Source organism: Pogoniulus pusillus, chromosome 5, assembly GCF_015220805.1.
Source record: "Pogoniulus pusillus isolate bPogPus1 chromosome 5, bPogPus1.pri, whole genome shotgun sequence".
Taxonomy (NCBI): Eukaryota; Metazoa; Chordata; class Aves; order Piciformes; family Lybiidae; genus Pogoniulus; species Pogoniulus pusillus.
Genome location: NC_087268.1, coordinates 5,188,297 through 5,194,900, shown reverse-complemented (window position 1 = coordinate 5,194,900; position 6,604 = coordinate 5,188,297).

Here is a 6,604-nt window from a genome sequence, read left to right as displayed (position 1 = left end):
TCACTTTCTGTGAGGGGCATTTGCCCAGGAGAGTCAGACTGGAAGTAGTTGATGGGAGGAAGGGGACGAATTGAGGAGAACACTAAGGAAGAGGAAACTAGAGGTGCTTTGGGATGATTGATTATATAAAGTGCAAGGGAATGATGTAATTTTTGTGACAAGATGCTTTGCCTGTGAATACATTGAATACACACATTGCTTTTTTTCTCATTCATGCAAATAAGGTTTGCTATATTATGGGTTTTTTTGCATTGAAAATATTCTTTGTGTCTGGATCTTTCTCTTCCAGGAAGCCCTGCCATGTAGAAAAATGTTAGTTTAACCATTTCACAACCATCTAAGTACATGTAGAGTCCAAGTTACTAAAAAGCTGTACATTACTTATACAAAAGTTCAAGGTACAATGCCAGGAAAAAGAAATATGATGTAGAATGTACCAATTTTTAGTAATATACAGCTCTCTGTGACAAATCAAGATTTTATTCTCTATCTCTTTCTTTGTTCTCTCAGGAAACATCTCCCAGCTATGAGATGTGGTTTCCTGGACATGGGATACTGCAAAGCGGGGTGAGTGAGGGTCATAATGGGTGGAGCTGAGGCTCTTCAGATGTGTTTGAATGCTCAGTGTGGTGAATCAGTGGGATATTGCTTTGCAATTCCAGCTAAGCAACTCCAGCAGAGCAGCTCCAGAGTTGTGTATGCCACCACACCAGGGACTGCTGTGCTCGATTGAGATGACATTGGTACCCATATTAGGCTCCTTCAGATGCCTTTGACTAAGCAGCTTACAGACAAGGTGGCATGTGAGTGACTGTGAGATCAGATAGTTAGATGTCACCTGCCTCCAGAGAGAACTTCAGAGTGCAGAACTGATGATTTATGTGAGGAACAGGTATTTATGCTCAAATGGTGCAACTGGTCACAAAGATGATGAGAAGACTGGAGCCCAGTGAGGACAGGATGCAAGTGTTGAGGCTGTTCAGTCTAGAGAAAAGAAGGTTTGTGGGAGACCGTATAGCTTTCTTCCAGCACCTGAAGGGGGCCTACAAGAAAGCTGGGAAGGGGCTTTTCACAAAGGCTAGTAGTGATAGGATGAGAGGAAATGGAAGAGGGTAGCTTTAGACTACTAGGAAGGAATTTTTAAGAGTAAGTGTGGTGAGACACTGGAACAGGTTGTATAGAGAGGCTGTGGATGTCCCTTCCCCAAAAGTGTTCAAGGCTAGGTTGGATGAAGCCTTGAGCAACCTGGTCTGGTGGAGGGTGTTGCTGCCCATAGCAGGCATGCTGGAACTAGATGACCTTTAAGGTCCCTTCCAACCCAAACCATTCTATAAATACAGAAAAGTATCTAACACACCGAGATTGTAAGAAATGAAGAACTGTTTTTTTTTCCCATGCTTTGCATTGGAATGATTTTGAAAATTTTCTTTCTTCTTTTGCTTTTGTTTTTCTCACCTCTTTAGTAAATATTTAAATTAAAAGAACTGAGGCAGTGCTTGAGACCATTGAGTGAGAAATTAGTTTACTGAGCTAGGAAAAGGATCAACTGCAGACCTTACTGCAAGGACTAAGAAAGCTTTTACCCTTTTTGCTTTCCTCCCCTGGTACTATGGATTTGGGCTAAATCAACTGTCTAAGAATATATTTACATAGCATGCACAGTTTAGATGCTTCTTAGTGTGTCTTTTAACTTCTTCCCAAAGAGTGAGACAGAAGTGGTGGGAAGATAATCACTTGGTCCTTAGAAGCTGCCTGAGAGTGGCTTACTGAAGCACTGGGAAGGGACAAGCTTTGGAAAAGTCAGAGCTGCAGATGAGCCTGCGAATTTGACAGCTAACCCACGTAGGAGCACGGAAAGCCCCTGCTGTGAGGGCTATGTCTCTGTGCCACATGGCCCTGCCGAGTAGCACAGTGAGGTGGAGTGGAATTTGGCAAGTGACGCTAGGTGTTTCCCTCACTGGGAGAAGAGGATGCAGCATTAGTTATTTCTGGAAACTACACAGCCTACAGAAGTTATATTTAGCAGTGAGATAACTGATTTAAAGTGGGATTATGCCCAAATTAGGGATGAGACAGTAAAGCAAAGTGATAAGAGTATCTGTAGCATCTTCCCTGACTGTAGGGGGTTTAGGGACAGAAATGGGCATGTGACAATGTGAAAATCCACACAGAATCTAGAGGATTCATGTGGGCATCCCTGCACCACCAGTTGCCTTGCATTGCTGAGGTGATTTTTGCATTACCATAGCGTCTTGATATCCTACTTGTGAATGAAGACATCACTGTACAAGACTGTTGTATAAACACAAGAGATATAGGAGTTTGATGCCTTTTCTGTGTAGGATTACCCAGAGGTGAAGCACAAAACCAAAATGTGCTACTACTCCTGTCATAATACCTCACCATCCCACTTGTCTTCTGTCCCAACTGAAACCAGTCTCTCATAGCTCCTTTCCTGGGGCACTTTTATTCCCCTTCTCAAGAGGTGCTTTATGATCTTTCTTGATTCCTGTGTGGACTGTTGTTGCATTGGTTTACTGAGTACATGGAGACCGTGCATCTTATGAGCCAGTTTTCAGACAGATATGAAAAGGGTCCACCCTGTGTGGTGCATTACTGAATCCTGGTGACTGGACAAGAAGGAGATGCTGCCCTTTCAGCTGGCAAAGGCAGAAGCATCATTGTCAGAAAGGGAGGAAATTGTGCATATGGTTTTAAGTACACAAATTTCAGCTCTTCCAAGAAACACCTTAAAAAAAACAACAAGGCAGCAAAAAGAAAATGTTGAAGAGCAAGACCAAAGCACTAAACAATTCCTTTTGTTTGAAAGTTACTCATTTTATTCCAAGGACATTTTGCAATGTTTTCTTTGCACGTGAAATGTCCTGGTGGAGAGTTAGCATCCTGCTGTGAATTATTAACACATACCTAACAGGTGTTTACATGTATTTGCCTTGAAATCTAGCCTTGTAATTCTGTCTGAAAACACTTCAGTTTTTGAGTCTGTGCTTCAATAAAGGTGCAGATGATGTAGAAGAAAGTGGATGCTGGTTGATTATACCTAACAGTTGTGCTGAGGCTCTTTCAGTGTTGGTAATTTCTGAGTTTCTTACCTGTTTTTTTTTCAATGAGCACTTAACTACTTCTGAACTGTTACTTTGTCAGCAGCAGTAATGGCAGGCCTTTTCTCTGCGTATCTTATTCATTATTTCTCTCTGAGAAGGGCAAAGTAACCTTCAACCGTACACAGTCCTCTGGAGCTCTTTATTGCTTGCAACCCCTGTGGACCAGGACACAGTTTTTTGTCTTCATCATCATCTCAGCCTCCTGACAAGGAGAGAGGTGTATCTTAAAGCTTGACACTGTCATTCATTTGGGTGTCTTAGAATCATAGAATCAACCAGGTTGGAAGAGATCTCCAAGATCATCCAGTCCAACCTAGCACCCAGCCCTAGCCAGTCAACTAGACCATGGCACCAAGTGCCTCATCCAGTCTTTTCTTGAAGACCTCCAGGGATGGTGACTCCACCACCTCCCTGGGCAGCCCATTCCAATGGGAAATCACTCTCTCTGTGAAGAACTTCCTCCTAACATCCAGCCTATACCTACCCTGGCACAACTCAAGACTGTCCCCTTCATGTTCTTCATTCAGGACCTTTTAGAAGACAGACCCTTAGGCTTCCACTTTGTATGGAATAGTTAATAACAGTTATAATAAGTTAATAACATCTCACAAGGAAGTTACTGGATATTACAGCTAAGGTTGTATGGTACAGTTCCTGGTCCTGATCCTGGTGCCCTCCAGAACTGCACCATGCTCCCCTAAAAGGGATTGTTTCTGTGAGAACTTGCTTTGGTGGGAGAGAAGCTTACTTATGCGAAGTTTGGTTTTGCAGTGGCTACTTTTTAATACTGGTGAAAAAAAGAGAGAAAAGTGCACCAAAACCATCAGAAGCTGAAGACCCATTCTTTGTTTAAGAGGCTGAATATTTTACATGGAAATGAAAGTTCAGAAATATGTCTTGAATCATTGGTAACCATGTCACTTGAGAAGAATTGTCACCTTTTGTCCTGAAAGATGAGTATTTCTGTGCCTTCGTTTGATCTTTCCATGAGAAGTTGAGCGTGCAACAGGTGACTTCCAATTCAGAGTTCAGTGTTTCATCCTTGTTAGGGCACTGAGGCTTTTACTTAAGTTATTTCCCTGGTAGTTAGCCATTACCAAGAGGAATCTAATTATTTACCTTTATCTCAAGTTGTGCCAGGGGAAGCGTAGGTTGGATGTTAGGAGGAAGTTCTTCACAGAGAGAGTGATTGGCATTGGAATGGGCTGCCCAGGGAGGTGGTGGAGTCACCATCCCTGGAGGTGTTCAAGAAAAGCCTGGATGAGGCATTTAGTGCCATGGTCTAGTTGACTGGCTAGGGCTGGGTGCTAGAGTTGGCCTGGCTGATCTTGGAGGTCTCTTCCAACCTGGTTGATTCTATGATTCTATCTGAACATCTCATAAAAGGGCAGCATGAAGGATTCAGCAGCAGATGCAGCGACGCCTGCACTGACACAAAACTTTATCCAGCAGCATGCTGATTTTAATGGACATGGCTTCTTTATCAGTGGTGGTCTTATTTAAAACACGTTGTAACATCTTATGGAACCAATTAAATTTTACTTTTCAAATGGTATGGTGTTTCAGCAGATGTGCAAACACCTTGCTGTATCTAATGGGAAAAGGTCGCAAATGAGTCAGCTTTAATATTAGGGCTGGTCATGTAATGCTCATGAAGGAAATACAGTTGTTAATACTGAAAAAATAGAGAGAACCCTGCTTGTATTTTGGGACTAAAGCAATGTGATTTTTTTGTCAGGGAATCATAATACATGTGTTTATTTTAATAAAATGGAAACTAATATGCAGTCTAAAAACCTATAGTGCAGTGTTGTCAGTCAGGACTCTGCTTGACAATATTTATTTCTGCCTGTGATTGGAGTTTGTTTTTTCAGTTAATTTGCCTTCCCATGAAAGGGAGGACTGTATTTATTAGATCTTACTATGTCTAATCTAACATGAACATCTGCTGGGAAGCTGTAATGCAGTGTCAACTGTGACAGTGAGATAAGGATCCGATTTGTTTTCACTTGACACTGTTTAATATTTACCATATTAAAAAAAAGAAGAAGGCATTTTGGACATTTTGGTTTGGTGTGCATAGTTGTTTAAGCTGCCTCATGAAGCACTGCTATATATTTAACGTCTGTAGGCAATGCCATGTCTGACTCTGGTTATGTACCTGTGCAAGGTTCTTGATTATCTTGTTTGTAGAGTGCAATCTGCCAACATACAGACTTCCGACATCCACAGGCTGATTTAATTTTGAGACTTCTTTATCTTCACTTCACTGTTCTCATTTGTTCTGTAGGTGACTCAGTGTTTCATGGCTTAGACAGATCTTCATAGAGAGACTCCTTCTTATTGTGATAGGAATAAGTGTTCATTCAGAAGGTGTGTTGCTCATGTGTCTTAGTCCAATATCCTGAATGGAAAAGACCTGCCAGATGTGTATGATTATTGTCACAGTTGTTACGCTGTTTGCAAATGATGAATTGTTAATGACTAATGAATACATTTCTAAGATAATATTTCTGACAATATGTTTATAGTATTTTTTGTATGAGGTGTGACATTTCTTTGCTTAGATGCCTTACCACACCTTGGAAGCAGACAGTTGACATTCACGGTAGAAGTAGTATTCAACAGGATATGAAGCCATTTTATATTCTATCCTACTCTGCTCCTGTGAGAAAGATGAAACCCACATGAAACTGATATTAAAAGTGTGTTTTCCATGTGTATTCAGAATGACAGTGAACTGAAGATCTGTAGGACAACACAAATTAATAAGTAGATTTTAGCTCTAAGGACCTGGCATTTATATGAATACTTTATAATCAGGTTTCCATGGATGTCTGTTTTTAAGTATTCCTTGAATTGAAAAATTTCACTCATTTTGTTGTTTCTGTATTAATATAATTTCATCTATACATGCTGAGATTACACCCAAGTATGCAGCTGAAAAGATAAGATTTGAAAGAAACTACACCCCTCTAGCACTGCAAATGTATTTCTTGCACATGCATGTGTTCCTGTGTACTTTCGTGCATGAATAATTTGTGTATGTTCAAACAAAGAACAAAATGTTTCCCACATTTGGCTTTGGCAGGCCAAATGGTATGTGTGAAAACTGGACAGAAATAAGAATTCCTTATTGGCCTCACATCTGAGGAAGCTCCAGAACGTAGTGTTTTTCTCTAAAGTCTTCTTTAAGCTTGTGTTTAGTAAATTAGCTTCAGATATTCCTAACCAGCACCATTCTAGTGTAAGAAGAGGAGCTTTGACTGTCTGAGAACTGACCAGCAAATTGAGATGTGCAAGTGGTGTGTCTTGATGCAAGTGCCACATTTGGACAGGGATGTGCTAGGGAGCCACGTGAACAGGTTGAATAATGCTCCCTTCATACAGAACCAGAGAGACAAGGGAGTAAGAGGATCCAGTCTGGTGCAAACCCAGGTCCTACCTGTGGGCAGGGACAAGAACCAGCTTGACTTGAG